Source organism: Pongo abelii, chromosome 21 (assembly GCF_028885655.2).
Source record: "Pongo abelii isolate AG06213 chromosome 21, NHGRI_mPonAbe1-v2.0_pri, whole genome shotgun sequence".
NCBI classification, from domain to species: Eukaryota; Metazoa; Chordata; class Mammalia; order Primates; family Hominidae; genus Pongo; species Pongo abelii.
The window spans coordinates 41,438,119-41,454,743 of NC_072006.2; the positions used below are offsets into that span (position 1 = coordinate 41,438,119).

The following is a 16,625-nucleotide window of genomic DNA, read 5'->3' on the forward strand; positions in this document are numbered from 1 at the left end:
CAGGACAGAGGCAGGGGAGACCAGCATATTAAGTGAGCCTATTTTTCATTCCTTCTCCCGCTAGAATATATTGAAGCAAATCCCAGACTTCATATTATTTCATCGATAAATATTTCAGTATGTATCTCAAAAAGATAAGGCTCTTTTTTAGACATAGTCACAATCCCATTATCACACTTTTAAAAAAATCTAACAATAATTCCTATTAAGGGAACCTATTGAGGACAATCTGACAAGACCTCAGAATGGACGTGGGCTTGTGTATCTTGAGCCAGCACTCTCACAAAGCCATGATAAGGAATTTAAATTTCCCAAGACAATTACAGCCAAGGCGAACAGGGGATTGGAAATGCAGAAGATTTGAGAAGCTTGTCTGGCTCTGGAAAGGAAATGTTATAAAGGAAGAAAAAAAAGACTGGAAAGGTTTACAGAGTACAAAAGTCAAGACTCTCTTTCTGACTTCCCCTTTCCTCATGCGAGGGTCTTTAGTCATAAATGAGAAATAGGAACCCGGGCTAGAGTGAAACCAAATGGATAAAAACAACACAACAAATACAGTATTGCTAAATGCAATGAGATAGAGGCATGGGGTTTATTTCCCACAAGGCTGTGCAAACTGCTCACTTCTTAGATAAAGGCTCTTCAGTTGCTGCTATTCAGAATCCCAGCTTCCTGAGAGGTCATGTCCATTGATTATTAACTGGTTATTGTGGACACTGACCTTCTACTAGGCATCAAGAAATCAGATTTCTAGACCAGGTGCAATGGCTTACACCTGTAATCCCAGCACTTTGCGGGGCTGACGCGGGTGGATCACTTGAGGTCAGAAGTTCAAGACTCAGACTGGCGAAACCCCGTCTCTACTAAAAATACAAAAATTAGCCAGTGGCTCATGCCTTTAATCCCAGCACTTTGGGAGGCCGAGGAGGGCGGATCACCTGAGGTCAAGAGTTTGAGACCAGCCTGGCCAACATGGAGAAACCCTGTATCTACTACAAGTACAAAAATTAGCAGGGCATGGTGGCGGGCGCCTGTAATCCCAGCTACTCAGGAGGCTGAGGCAGGAGAATAGCTTCAACCCGGGAGGTGAATGTTGCAGTGAGCCGAGATCGTGCCACTGCACTCCAGCCTGGGCTACAAGAGCAAGACTCCATTTCAAAAGAAAAAAAAAAAATTAGCCAGGTGGTCTCTACTAAAAATACAAAAATGAGCCAGGCATGGTGGCAAGCGCTGTAATCCCAGCTACTCGGGAGACCAAGGCACGAGAATTGCTTGAGCCATGGAGGTGGAGTTTGTATTGAGCTGAGATCGTGCCACTGCACTCCAGCCTGGGCAACAAAGTGAGACTTTGTCTCAAAAAAAAAAAAAAAAAAAAAAAAAATATATATATATATATGTCCAGCTCCTCCATGAAATTGCTCTGTGACCTTGGGCAACTTCCTTGACTTACCTGAGCTGTCTGTAAAGTGAGGGTATTAGACCATAAGACCTCATCATTTCCTTTAAGAGCCGAGTTCTCTGATTCAGTGAATACCTAGTAAAACAGTGCTTACTTCCTGGGGTTTAGAAAGCGTTACTAGGATTTGGCTCAATGTTACACTGCATCTGCAAAATGCTTGGATAGGCCGAGAGTGGTGGCTCATGCCCTGTAATCCCAGCACTTTGGGAGGCCGAGGCGGGTGGATCACTTGAGATCGGGAGTTCAAGACCAGCCTGGCCAACATGGCAAAACCCCGTCTCTACTAAAAATACAAAAACTAGCAGGGTGTGGTGGTGTGTGCCTCTAATCCCAGCTACTAAGGAGGCTAAGGCAGGAGAATCGCTTGAACCCAGGAGGCAGAGGTTGCAGTGAGCCGAGATCACACCACTACACTCCAGCCTAGGTGACAGGCGAGACTCTGTCTAAAAAAACAAAAAGAATACTTGGCTAACCTTGATGAAGGATGCCATGTGTTGATGATGCAGGTTCATGCTACAAAATCACCCAGCGTTGCTCTTGGCTGACCCCCCAGAGGAAATCCGAAAGGCAGCACTACGTGAGCTCTCTGGAAATGGACGGTGGATGGAGAGCACGTGGAAACTGCACAGAGCTGTCCACAGATGGAGCCCGCTGCCTGAGGCCCAGGAAGCAAATTGAAGAAATAAGTTGAAACAACAGCCCAATGTGGTTTTTTTGTTGTTTTCTTTCATTTTAATGGCAGGTAAAGTGGTTGACGGATGGTGACCAGGGATGTGGGGCTGAGATGGAGCTAAAGGGGAGGAGGCTGTGAAAGCCGGCAGGTCAAGTTGCCATGTGTTGCTGGGATTCTGGGACCTTGACCTGGGGATCTGTATTTGAGCAGAGTCTTAAGAACTTGAGATTGGAGGGGAGCCAGAGGAAGATGCAGAAGAACTTGAACCAGAAAGGGCAGGGGAAAAACAAAACAGACTCCATCCTGGGCCAGAAGAGAAGCCGTTTCCTGACACCTTGCCCTCTGTCCAGCTCATCATCATGTGAGGAAGGAGGGGCTGTGTGGCTCTTGGCTCCAGCTACTCTGATTTCTTTTTTCAGTTCCTCCAGGGTGCTCTGTTCTTTCTTGTTGCATGGCCTCTGCTGTGTCCTCTCCCTGGAAGGCAGCTCTTTCCCCCCATCAACTTCCACTCAGACCTTAGCTTAAACCTGTTGCCTCCAGGAAGCCCTCCTTGGCCTTCTGATAAGACAAACCACTCCATTTTAAGTTCTTACATCATTCATTAGTCACTTTTTAAAAATAGTGCTCCTCACTGTTATCATTCTTAATGTATTTATGTGATTTTATCATTCTTTAATGTATTTAATGAATTTATGTGTATTCTGTGATTTAAATGATTCTAAAAAAAGTCTAATTTTGAAATAACATCGAGCTTTTAGAAAAGTTGCAAGAATAATACAAAAAACTCTATAGGCCAGGTGCGGTGGCTCACGCCTGTAATCCCAGCACTTTGGGAAGCCCAGGTGGGTGGATCGCTTGAGCCCAGGAGTTCAAGACCAGCCTGGGCAACATAGCGAGACCTCATCTTTACAAAAAACAAAATAAGCAAATTAGCTGGGTGTGATGGCACGAGCCTGTAGTTCCAGCTACTTGATGGTTAAGGTGGGAGGACTGCTTGACCTAGGAGTTCAAGGCTGCAGTGAGCTATGACTGTGCTGCAGCACTCCAGCCTGCGCGACACAGCAAGACCCTGTTTCTAAAAAAATAATATTTCAAAAATTAAATAATTTAAATTAAATGAATTTTATTTATTTATTTATGGAGATAGAGTCTCACTCCGACACCCAGGCTGGGGTGTAGTGGCACAATCTTGGCTCACTGCAGCCTCAACTTCCAGGGTTCAGGTGCTTCTCCTACCTCAGTCTCCTGAGTGGCTGGAACTCCAGGCATGCACCACCATACCCAGTTAATTATATATATATATATATATATATATATATATATATTTTTTTTTTTTTTTTTTTTTTTTTTTTTTTGAGACGGAGTCTCGTTCTATTGCCCAGGCTGGAGTGTAGTGGCCCGATCTCGGCTCACTACAAGCTCCGCCTCCCGGGTTCATGCCATTCTCCTGCCTCAGCCTCCCGAATAGCTGGGACTACAGGCATCTGCCACCACGCCCTGCTAACTTTTTGTATTTTTAGTAGAGACGGGGTTTCACCGTGTTAGCCAGGATGGTCTCGATCTCCTGACCTTGTGATCCTCCCGCTTCATCCTCCCAAAGTGCTGGGATTACAGGCATGAGCCACCGCGCCCAGCAATTTTTTGCATATTTTTTGTAGAGAAGGGGTTTCACCATGTGGCCCAAGCTAGTCTCGAACTTCTGGGCTCCAGCAATCCACCTGCCTTGGCTTCCCAAAGTGTTGGGATTACAGGTGTGAGCAATCGTGCCTGGCTTAAATTAACTTTAACTTAATTAAATTAAATTTTATTTAATTTTTAAAATTAAATAAAAATAAAAAGAACTCCTGGCTGGGTGCGGTGGCTCACTCTTCTAAGCCCAGCACTTTGGGAGGCCAAGGTGGGTAGATCACTTGAGCCCACGAGTTCAAGACCAGCCTGGCCAGCATGGTAAAACCCCATCTCTACAAACAAGTACAAAAAATTAACTAGGCATGGTGGTGCACACCTGTAGTCCCAGAGACTTGAGATGCTGAGGTGGGAGGGTCTCTTGAGCCCAGGAGGTGGAGGTTGCAGTGAGCCGAGACTGCACCACTGCACTCCAGCCTGGTCGACAGAGTGAAACTCTGTCTCAAAAAAGAAAACAACAAAAAATTGTAAAAACTTCCAGATTCAACAATTGTTAACATTTTGTCACATTTCCTTTGTGATTCTGTCTCTTTATATGTATACTTATAGAGTATATGTAATCATACCTATATACACATCATATGTGATTGTTATTTTTTTCTGAACCTCTTAAGCATAATTTGCAGATATCTTGCCCCTTTACCCCTAAATAGGATCATTCACTTACACAGCCACAGTTGTGTAAATGATCTGATTATTGGAATAACACCTGTTTTGACTTAAATGTAGGTTCCATGAGGGTGCGGCGGTATCTTGCTTTTTCACCCACGTGTGTGTCACCTAGCATAGTGCCTGGTGCATAGCTAGGACTCGAAATATTTGTTGAATGTACAAGAATTCCTGAATTCCAAGGGCTTGCCATTAATATGGTGTTCTTGCCCAGCGGCCAGCTTTCTTACTCAGCCTGCTGCGCGTGTTGGATGGGGCTGGGTGTTGAGACTTGTCCCGCCCATCTCTCGGTGGGGAATCAGGATCCCATCAAGGTAAATCAGTGCCTGCAGATGTGGCTTTGGCCTCTGTCATTTCTGTTAAATCCTCTCCAGCCAGCTCTGACCCTTGCCGAGCTACATTCCTTTTTTTTTTTTTTTTCTGAGATGGAGTTTCACTCTTGTCCCCCAGGCTGGAGTACAGTGGCGTGATCTTGGGTCACTGCAACCTCTCCCTCCTGGGTTTAAGTGATTCTCCTGCCTCAGCCTCCTGAGTAGCTGGAATTACAGGCATGCACCACCACCCCCAGCTAATTTTTGCGTTTTTAGTAGTGATAGGGTTTCATCATGTTGGCCAGGCTGGTCTAGAACTCCTGACCCCAAGTGATCTGCCTGCCCCGGCCTCCCGAAGTGCTAGGATTATAGGCGTGAGCCACCGTGCCTGGCCCTGAGCTACATCCTTGACTGGCAGCCACCTATCTTCTGGCTTGGTGGCACCTGTTGGCCATCACACCCAGTTAACTGGCCCCATGAGAGAGTTCTGGCAAAGGCAGCTGAAATGCTGGCCAATCTTCCCAGGCAGTTGCCTTTGTGAGGCACTGGCCTCAGCCTTGGAAACTGCCCTCTGTGCCCTTGGCCCACCAGGTGCTTTGGCCTACCTTACGCCTGTGTTGTGCTCTCCTGTTAGGATGTCGTAGCTCTCAGTTTACAGAGGGGGCCAATGGAGGGCATGATGTACTCAGGGCAAGTAGGAGCTGGGGCCCACAGCCCACAGAATCCTGAGTTGGACAGGCTTTTAGAGATCAGGTAGGACAGTGGTTTTCCAAATGTGGTCCCCAGTCAGCACCATCTGCACCTCCTGGGCACTTAGTAGATGTACCCCACCCCAGCTCTATTGAATCAGGAACTGATTAGGGTAGAGCACAACCATCTGTGTTTTAATCAGCCCTTCAGGAGGTTCAGATGCGTGCTCAGGTTTGCAACCCTTTGCTTTAGGCCAACCCTGCCAGTTTTCAGGGTGAGGGTGGGGGGTTCACTCTGCTCTTTCCTCTCACATAGCACATTCTCTGCTCGTTGTTGCCCATCTGCAGCTACTGGCTTTTTAAAACAATGTTTTCAGAATAAAAAATAAGCTTATCACGGAGTTATTACATTACCATGGCAACCTGGCAGCTGACTAGACAGAAGCAGGTAGCACAACTGCCTTGGGGTCTCAGTGGCACTAAAGTAATCGTGGATTTTTGCTCTGTGGGCTGTTCTAGCTATGCACAGCTTCTTTGTTTCTCTTGTCTTTTCCTCTTTTTTTCTCCTCTTTTCTGTTTGGACCCTTATTCCTCTCTCATCTCATTAGGAGCAAAGAATAATTGTTTTAGATTTTCCAAGAGGCCACGACATCTGACCTCTCCTTTGAAACTAACAATAACCCCAGGAGGTAGCTGATATGAGCAGGGCTATTTTACTGCGTTTTCTGTTTGTTTGTTTGTTTTTAGATGGAGTTTCGTTCTTGTTGCCCAGGCTGGATTGCAATGGCGCAGTCTTGGCTCACTGCAACCTCCGCTTCCCGGGTTCAAGAAATTCTCCTGCCTCAGCCTCTCAAGTGGCTGGGATTACAGGCATGTGCCACCATGCCCAGCTAATTCTGTTTTTAGAAGAGATGAGTTTCACCATGTTGGTCAGGCTAGTCTCGAACTCCTGACCTCAGGTGATCCACCCTCTTTGGCCTCCCAAAGTGCTGGGGATTACAGGTGTGAGCCACCTCGCCAGGCCTTGACTGCATTTTTATCCTCATCAAAATGTTGTATTAAAATTTTCTTGAATTGATTGATTTATGTTTTGAGAAGGAACACGCACAGAAGGCAAAATTCAAAAGGTACGAAATGGTGCATGTTCAGAGTGAGTCTCTGAATGACTCTGTGTCCAGGTCTCCTCCCTGGTGGGGGGGGGTCCCATGATCTGTTTCTTGTGCTTCCTTACTGACTTGCTGAGACAGCCTACACATATAAAAGGGTTTTTTTTTTAAACCTTTCACCTTTGTTATTTACACAAACGGTAGGTTCCATCCCCACTGCTCAGTACCTTGCTTCCTTCACGCAGTCTGTCTTAGGGATCCTTCTCCAGCGTTTAGAGTTGCCTTACGCTTTTTATTTTTTAATTTAATTTTTTAAAAATTTGAGACAGACTCTCGCTCTGTTGTCCAGGCTGGAGTGCAGTGGTGCGATCTTGGCTCACAGCAAACTCTGCCTCCTAGGTTCAAGTGATTCTCATGCCTCAGCCTCCTGAGTAGCTGGGATCACAGGTGAGCACTAATTTTGTATTTTTAGTAGAGATGGGGTTTCACCATGTTGGTCAGGCTGGTCTTGAACTCCCAACATCAAGTGATCTGCCCACCTTGGGCAGATCCCAAAGTGTTGGGATTACAGGCATGAGCCACCAGGCCCAGCTGCCTTATGCTTTTTAAGAGTCTATTCCATAGTGTAGATGTATCATCATTTAAGCAGTCCCCTGTTGATAAATATTTGGGTTGCTCCTAGTCTTCTGCTATTTTCATCCTCATTTAACAGCTAGAAAAGTTGTGAATCAGAGAGGGACATGACCTGTGAAAGTTCCCAAAGCAAACGTTGGCATCTTCAGGCATTGCTTAGCTACAGAATATAAGAAAAAAGGAAGAGATGACTGACCCCTGAATTAGAGAAAAGACAGAGCCATCCAGCGACCTGATTTCCTCTTCTGCCACACTAGTGTCTTAACTAGTTCAGTTAAATTCTTCTAACATTGCCTGATATGGAATTAAATAATCATTTATGGAAGTATTTTAAATCTGTCTCCCTTGCTAGACAGTAACCTTTGTTAGGGCAGGGACTATGTTTTCCTCACTCCTTCATCCCTAGCAAGGACTATACTCCTAGCAAGTACTGAGTATATAGTAGGTGCTCAATAAATACCTGTTAAATGAATGAATGAATGGATCGGGATCGTCTGTGGTTAAGACAGTGGGCTTAGAGATCTCGCTTTGAATCCTGGGTTTAACAGTTATTATTATGTAATCCTAGACCCATCATTCAACTTCTCAATACCTCCATTTCCTTAGGTGTGACATGGAAACGCTCCCTTGGGATTGCTGGATCAGGTGAGCAAATGCAGGTCAGGTATCCATCACAGGGCCTGTGTGCAGTGAGGCCTCAGCCATTTTTCCTAAGCCAGAGCTTCTTCCAAAATCATACACTGCCTGGAAATTCTGATGAAGGAACCAAAGAATCTTCAAGGCAGAGGCAATTTGAGCTGGGCCCTGAAGGAGGAGTAAGATTCCAGCTTATGTGGCCAGGGCCAGATTTCTTTACTGAGTTCATCCAACTACAAAATGGAGATGATGACACCCAGTTTCTATCTCCCTCTGGGAGCGCTGGTCTGGCTTAAAGTCTCTCAAGAGGAAAAACATCATACAATTAAAAGGCACAATCGTTATTCAACTGGAAAAGTGCCTTCCCGGGACAAGTGATTCTGCTTGTGCTGTGTATGATTGGATATTTAGTGCGAATTTAACCCAGGGTGTCAACTGTGCTGTCAGTTAGAGCTAAGTGTAATGGGGCACTTGGTAAATGTGGAGGTAATTAAAGCCATCCAGATGCTGGATGTGGGTGAGCTTTGTGCTGCCTCTGGGACTGAAATGCTTTAGAGAGATGAAGTTCTGGAGTCTCTTCTTGGGGTGCACTGGGAGTGTAAGCCCCGGCTTGGGCCTTTGCTGCTGCTGTACCCTTCTGCTGGAGACTGAAAGCCACCTATTCTGGGAAGCCTTCCCTGATCACCAAGACAGAGTCTGATGTTCTGGGTTTTCCTGTCACTGCACACACTTCTCACAATATCCTATTATCTTAGTTTGTTTCTATGCCCATGTCCCCCAACCAGAGCCCAAGATATTGTCCCTAGAATTTTTCTGACATACAGTTAGTGCTCAATAAGTGTCTGCTGAATGAAGCTTTTCAGGTTTCACAACCGTAGGAAATCTTGGGTCTCAAGAACAGATCAAGGCGTTTGATTTTCCTGGGAAGGGTAGACCCTGTGTAGTTCTGGCATGTGATCCCTCTTCTGATGGAAATTCTGTTCGATGCCCTCCCTAATGAGCCCAGGGTGGAAATGTGAGCCTATCCTCTTTTGCAGCAGACCTGAGCCCTGTAGATTTACAGATATCTGAGTGTGGAATCCAGCCCTGAGTCCATACCTTGCAGAAAGCAGGAGGAGAGCAGGCCTTGAACAACTGAAGTTGCTTTTCTGCTATGAGCCTCCTGGAGGCCCAAAAAATCCAGAACGTGGCGAGTCTCCACTGCTGCCTGGGCCCCGTTGGCTCAAAGATGAACCTGTCGCTGACCTTTCTGGCACATGGAGAATGTCCCCACTGCCCAGAGAAGAGAGGCCTCTCCTTGTGGTCCTGTATTCTGGATTCAGTGGGATCCACCGCACTCAGCATTCTTGGCTTCATGCTGGAGCTGAGCGTAAGGTGAGGAGTTGCTGGAAACACTGTGATACCTGGCTCAGGCAGGAACCACCCAAGTCAGGCGTGACAAGATCTTGGACTGACAGCCACCTGCTCTGAACAAGGCCCTGGACTCTGGACTTACCACTGTCTCTGACCACCCCTTCCAGTTGGCCTTTCTGCCTCTGGATTCGGAGTCTGGAGTCAGGCTTCTGGCTGGTCATGGTTAGGTCCAGTGTCCATGCTCCAGCAGGAATTGAGGGGAGCGTGTCCACCCCATTCATCTGCCATTATCTCCCTGCTTCTTGGGATTCCCACAAATGGGGTCTCAGATTCTGGGCAGCCCAAGTGACAAATACTAGCGGGGTTCCCATTCTATGAACTTGATATTCTCTCCCGGAGGGCTCCATCTCCTGGGCCCATCTCTGCCCCATGTGGTGTCTGCTGAGGTGCCTGGGTCTAGAGAATCCACTTCCAAGATAGTTTCTTTGTTCAAAAAATGTTTATTTATTTTTTAGTTTTTATTTGAGATGGAGTCTTGCTCTGTCACCCAGGCTGGAGTGCAGTGGCGCAATATTGGTTCACTACAACCTCCAACTCCCTAGTTCAAACAATTCTCCTGTCTCAGCCTCCTAAGTAGCTGGGATTACAGGCGCATGCCACCTCACCCAGCTAATTTTTGTATTTTAGTAGAGATGGGGTTTCACCATGTTGGCCAGGCTGGTCTCGAACTCCTGACCTTGTGATCTGCCTGCCTTGGCTTTCCAAAGCGCTGGGATTACAAGCGTGAGCCACTGTGCCTGGCCCAAAATTTTAAAATGAAAAGTTAAAACATATACAAAAAAGGCAAAAGAATTGTTCAAAAAACACTATACCCATCATCTATTAGGTGGGAACAAAAGTAATTGCGGTTTTTGCCATTCCTTAACCTAACAGATTCTATGCTTAACTTTCATTCTGCCACATTTACTTTATCACACATGCATCCATCTCTCCACCGCTCTGAGGTGGCTTCTTCACTCTTGGGTCTGATGCCTGATGCTCCCTGCACTCTTTCTCCCTATGTGGCCTGGGCTTCTCACAGCTCGGTGGTCTCGGGATAGTTGTTCTTTCTGCATGGTGGCTGATTTCTAGGCCAGTTCAACACCATGCTTGAAACTGACACAGCATCTCTTCCATAATTGTCTATTGCTCAAAGCAGTCACTGGGTAGAAGAGCATGTGGGATGGAGAATACCAGCCACTTAGGATAAACAGTCAGCTGCAAAGGGTGGTCAGTGGAGCCTTGAAAAGGTGGTATTGGGGCTCGGTGCGGTGGCTTACGCCTGTAATTCCAGAACTTTGCGAGGCCAAGGCAGGTGGGTCGCTTGAGCTCAGGAGTTAGAGACCAGCCTAGCTAACATGACAAAACCCCATCTCTACCAAAAATATGAAAATTAGCTGGGTGTGGTGGCACATGCCTGTGGTGCCAGCTACTCAGGAGGCTGAGGTGGAAGGATTGCTTGAGCTGGGGAGGTGAAGTTTGCAGTGAGCTGGGAGACAGAATGAGACCTTGTCTCAAAAAAACAAAAAACAAAAAAAAAAAAAAGAGAGAGAAGGAAGGAAGGGAGGAAGGGAGGCAGGGAGGGAGGGAGGATGGGTGGTATTGGGGCTGAGCCCTAAGGAAAGAGAATGAACCTGTCTTGTGGAGAGCCAGAAGACAGCATTCTAGACAGAGAGACCGACAAAGGCAATGGCTTGAAGGTGGAAAAGCAAATCTCGTACCTCTACTTTCCCTTTTCCACATCCAAATCCAGCCCATCATTCTGGACCCACATCGAGCTGCCTCCCTCACGAGGCCTTCCTAGATACTTCAGTCCCTGCTGATCCTCCCCCTCTTCCTAGAGCTTTCATGTGTGTACTCATCTGACAAGCACAGGTCGGCTCGGTAGTGCAAAGGTTATGCACGCAGACTCTGCGAGACCTTAGGGAAGCTGCTTAACTTTTCCAGCCTTAGGTTTCTTCACCTGTAATGCCTACTTTATAGGGTGCTGGGGGAGAATCTTGATATGTGTAAAGTGCTTGGCACCTTTACACATATGAATATGCAATAAACAGCAGCTACAATTAATATAAAACTGGCTCACTCAGTCAAGTGTGACTCTAAGAAAATATTTTTCAGAGAAGAGGCTATGGCTTTTTTGGCTTTTTCTTCTTCATTGTGCAATCACTGTGACTTGCATAGATATTAGGCATAGAAATAAGCCTGCCATAAAGCTCTCATCCGCGCTGTGGTGCTCATGGAGCCACGCAGGGCACAGAGACAGCAAAACTCAGCTGGAGCCTCTAAGAGCTTCTAGAGAGTGAGCAAGTAGCTGTGCCTGTCATTGTGCCTGCAGCAGTCACTCGGGCGATCTTTTACATTTGGATACAGAGAGTAACAGGTTTCAAAGCACCTGCACACCTGGATTAGTATGCTGGGGCTGCTCTAACAAAGGACCACAAACTGAGTGGTTTAAACAACAGATATTTACTTCTTCCCAGTTCTAGGGGCTAGGAATCTGAAATCAAAGTGTTGGTGGCACCTTCTGAGGGCTGTGAGGAGCCTGTCCCATGCCTCTTGCCTAGGTTCTGGTGGCCTGCTGGCAATCTGTGGTGTTCCTTGGCTGTAGAGGCATCGTCCTGATATCTGCCTTCATCTTCACATGACGTTCTATGTGTGCATCTGTGTCCATGTTCCCCTTCATTTAAAATAAATTCTTTCCTTTTTTAGAGACAGGGTCTTGTTCCATCACCCAGGCTGGAGTGCAGAGGTGCGAGCATAACTCACTTCAGCCTCCAACTCCTGAGCTCAAGCGATCCTCTCATCTCAGCCTCCCAAAGTGCTGGGACTACAGGCAAGAGCCATCGCGTCCTGTCAAAATTTTCCCTTTTTATAAGTACAGCAGTCATACTGGATTAGGGACTACCCTAACACTCTCATTTTAACTTGATTACCTTTGTAAAGCTCCTATCTCCAAATAAGATCCCATTGTGAGGTACTGGGGGTTAGGGCTCAAACACAGCTTTTTGGAGGGACACAATTCAACCCAGAAAACGCTCTCCTCACTCACACCCCCCAGTGTGTCTCTCCAGGGCAAGTAGTAAGTCCTGTCCTAAACATCTACACCCTGCAGGCCTCAGTGTCACCCCCTCAGCTATTCTTATGCTCCAAGCCGTTTCTCACTACCCAGCCTTTCCACCACCCATCGTGCTTTTTCCTCCTTCTCTTTGCCTGGCAAAGTCTTCCTCATTCTTCATTTCTTTTTTTGAGATGGAGTATTGCTTTGTTGCCCAGGCTGGAATGCAGTGGTGCGACCTCGGCTCACTGCAACTTCCGCCTCCCAGGTTCAAGCAATTCTCCTGCCTCAACCTCCCAAGTAGCTGAGACTACAGGTGCACACCACCATGCCTGGCTAATTCTTTGGGTATTTTTTGTAGAGATGGGGTTTCGCCATGTTACCCAGGCTGATCTCAAACTCCTGGGCTCAAGCAATCTGTCCACCTTAGCTTCCCAAAGTGCTGGGATTATAGACGTGAGCCACCACTCTTCATTTCTTACCAGAAATGTGATCTCCTCATGGACGTCTTCCCTGATCACCTCTCTTTTGATTGTGTCTCCCACGTTATTGTGTCTCTCATGGCTCCCTCTTCTTCCTTCCCAACACATCTCATGGTTTTTAAGTGTACATTTATCTGTGTGATTGATTAGTGGGGGTGACAGACATTGACCCCTAGTCTATAAGCACAGTCAGGGTAGGGTCCCACCTACTCACCGTTGTCTTCCCAGTTTCATAGTGCATGATCCAGAGTAGAAACTCCATAAATATTTGTTAAATGAATAAATTATGCATTTTGGGTCCCCCATGCCACCTCACATAGTATGGGATTAGTGAATGTTGAGTGAATTATTTGTCTTCCAAGAGAGTGAATTCCTTTAGGGCAAGATAGGTCTCTCTCTCTCTCTTTTTTTTTTTTTTTTTTTTGAGTCTCTGGTATCTAACCTCTGTTCCTTGATCCTCTATGTATGTCATCTAGGCTGCATGACCAATTATCCTAAAACTTAGGAGCTTAAAACAATAACATTTAGTATTTCACAATTTCTGTGAGGCAGGCATTCAAGTGACATTCCAAGGTGTTTCTGGCTCAAGGTTGCTCTTGAGTTTATATTGAAGATTTTGGCCAGGCCACCGTCATTTGAAAGCTTGACTAGGACTGCCGGAGCCACTTGGCTCATACACATGGCTGGCAAGTTGGAGCTGGTTGTTGGCAGGCAGCTCAGTTACTCCCCATGCGAGCCTCTCCATAGGACTGCTTGAGTGTCCTCACAACACGGATTCCCCATGAGCAATCAAGATAGAGCAAAGAGGAAGCTGCAATGTCTTTTATGACTTTATCTTGGAACTCGTGCTCCAAGATTTCTGCAATATCCTATGGGTTACACAGGTCAGTCTTATTCTTGGTGGGAGGTGACAACAGAGGGTTATGGATACCAGGAGCCAAGAATCGTCAGGGTTTATGGCGGAGGCTGGTTATCACACACTGATCTAGGTTTCTTTTTCTCCTACTACTTGCCCCCCACCCCTTCTTAATCATGGAACACTGCTCTTTGCCTTCAAAAAACTTATCCTGTTATATGATTACACATTCATTTAATTAGTCTGTCTCCCTCCAACAGACTGTAAGCACCACAAGGGCAGACTGTATGTGTCTGCTTTAGCACTGTGTCCTCAGTTACCAGGACAAAGCATAGAGTAGGCACTCAGTGAATGCTTTTTGAATGAATTATAATGATTTTCTTCTGTCTGACTTACAAGAGGTGTTTCCGTTTGTCTCCTCTCTGCATCGTAGGCTCCTAGCTCAGGACCTGGCATAAAATTAAGGAAATGAATGTGAGAAACACTTTTGAAATAGTGACAACACATCCGGATGAACATTTTGCAGGACAGCTACACACCCGTTTTAGCTCACCAGCTACCAGTTGTGACTGTGCTCTGCTCTGGGAGATGGCTTAGCTTTGCATAGGACAAAATTCTATCTAGTTTCGCGCAGTTCTTAGGAATTTGTTACGAGACGGGCCAAGCTACACAGCCCACTGCGATGAATAAGTAACTTTTTTTTTTTTTTTTTGATGCAGTCTCATTCTGTTGCCCAGGCTGGAGTGCAGTGGCCCGATCTCGGCTCACTGCAACTTCTGCCTCCCGGGATCAAGAGATTCTCTTGCCTCATCCTCCCAAGCAGCTGGGATTACAGGCGCCCGCCACCACGCCCGGCTAATTTTTGTATTTTTGGTAGAGACGGGGTTTCACCATGTTGACCAGGCTGGTCTCGAACTCCTGACCTCAAGTGATCCGTCCGCCTCGGCCTCCCAAAGTGCTGGGATCACAGGCGTGAGCCACCGTGCCCAGCCCCTAGAAGTAACTTCTTTTGTTTTCTTTTTAATTAAACAAAAATGTTGCTGAAACGAGCTGAGTGATATAGAAGCTTAAAGAATTGACAAGCTCTTTATTTCGTTTCCCCAAACCTCTTTGTCCAGTTCGAACCCACAGAACAGGGACAAAAGTCGACAAAACCCAGCGGTGCCTCACCCAGAAACCTGGCAACACGGGCGGAACAGAGCCGGTTGGTTGCTCAGTGCGCGTCACTTCCGGGACTCAGGGTCGCAGGGAACTACTTCCGGGGGAGCGGCGCGGCGGCGCGGGAGGTGAGTGCCGCGGTTTTGCGGCGGGGCGGGAACTGAGAGACAGCCGTGCTCGGTGTGGTGGCCTGGCTTTCCCGGCCGGCCTGTCTCCAGCGGCGCCGCTCGGTGGGCCAGGCTGTCGCTCCGCTCAGGGCCTGAATAAGTTCCCTCGACGGTCGTTCGAAAGTTACTTCCGGAGGGGAATTTGAGCCCCCCGGGAGGCGGAGGGCCTCGCCGGGGGCAGCTCTGCGCTTTCGTGCGGAGGCTGGGCCAGAACCCAGGGCTTCTCATGGCCTGGTCCGGGCCTTTCCTCCCACGGGTGGAGCAGTAGGAGAACCCTGAGCTCCAGAGTGAATCTGGTCAGGGTTCGAATCCGTATGGCTCTGTTACCGTGGGCAAGTCACGGTTCCTCTCTGGCCCTCAGTTTCGTCCTCTAAAATGGACGTACACGCTTGTACTGCGGATAAAGCGAGGTGGTGAATGTAAAGCCCTTAGTAGGTGCACAGTGCATGTTTGTTGTACGAATTCTTTTTAAGAGAAGCGAGAAATGAATATGAGAAACACTTTTAAAATGGTGACAACACATTTAGATTAATAATTATATTTTGCAGGGCATCTGCACACCAGTTTCAGCCCACCGGCTACCAGTGTGACTTTGCCCAGAGAGGTGGCTTAGCTTTGCATTCTAATCTAGTTTTGCGTGGTTCTTAGGAATTTGTTTTAATGGGACGGTCCAGGCTATACAGCCCATTGCCATAAAGCGGTAACTTCTTTTTCTTTTTTCTTTTTTTTTTTTTAAGCCATTCTATTTATTTATTTAGAGACGGAGTCTGTCGCCCATGCTGAAGGGCAGTGGCGGGATCTCGGCTCACTGCAACCTCAGCTTCTTGGGTTCAAGCGATTCTCCTGCCTTAGCTTTCCGAGTAGCTGGGATTACAGACGTGTGCCACCACGCCCGGCTAATTTTTGTATCTTTAGTAGAGACAGGGTTTCACCATGTTGGCCAGGCTGGTCTCAAACTCCCGACCTCAGGTGATCCACCCGCCTTGGCCTCCCAAAGTGTTGGGATTATAGGCGGGAGCCACCACACCCGGCTTTTTTTCTTTTTAATTAAAAAAAAAGTTCAAATAGAGATGGAGTCTCACTATGTTGCCCTGCCTGGTCTCGAATTTCTGGAGGCAAGATATCCTTCCTCCTGGACCTCCCAAAGTGTTTGGGATTACTGGCGTGAGCCACTGTGCCTGGCCTAAAACAGTAACTTCTGACACTGGTTTCTATTCCCCAGTCTGTTTTCAGTTGAATTTTCACAACAGAATTTAAAGTTACTTCATTAGAAGCCAAGAATGGCCTACCAGCACAGTACACAACATTGGGAGATGAAGGCCTGTGGCAGTTGTGAAATCTGAGTTTTTCAGTCTTAAGAGAAGATTTAGTATTTGCTAAGTCTTGAGAGCTATGCTTGTCTCAGTGGTTATTTATTTGTTTTGAAATGTTGACCCATTCTTTTTTTCCCCAATAACCTTTTTGTTTTAGAATAATTTTAGATTTACAAAGTTAGCCCAAAGATACTTCAGTGAGTGCCCATGTAGCCCACGTTTCCCCTATTACTAACATCTGAAATGTTGTCACAATTACGGAACCAATATTGATACATTATTATTAACTCTAATCTGTACTTTATTCATATTTCCTTAGTTTTTCCCTAATGTCTTTTTT

General features: G+C 46.7%; 2 protein-coding genes across 11 annotated transcripts in view; one reads left to right on the forward strand and one right to left on the reverse strand.

The window, feature by feature from the left end:
* GHRH (growth hormone releasing hormone) overlaps positions 1–14,889 on the reverse strand; it is a 38,471-nt gene extending 23,582 nt beyond the window's left edge. For 4 of the 10 annotated variants that reach the window (XR_008517161.1, XR_008517157.1, XM_054542257.1 and 1 more), the window contains exons 1-2: positions 14,818–14,889; positions 14,044–14,096 (exon numbers count right to left, since the gene is read on the reverse strand). The gene's annotated coding sequence lies outside the window, so the exon portion shown is untranslated. Of the gene's footprint in view, positions 1–14,043; positions 14,097–14,753 lie in introns of all 10 variants that reach the window. The other 6 variants (XR_008517165.1, XR_008517160.1, XR_008517159.1 and 3 more) reach the window with 4 other exon arrangements.
* Positions 14,189–16,625, forward strand: part of MANBAL (mannosidase beta like) — a 28,338-nt gene continuing 25,901 nt past the window's right edge. Inside the window, exon 1 of the mRNA XM_009233563.4 lies at positions 14,189–14,933. The gene's annotated coding sequence lies outside the window, so the exon portion shown is untranslated. The remainder of the gene's footprint in view (positions 14,934–16,625) is intronic.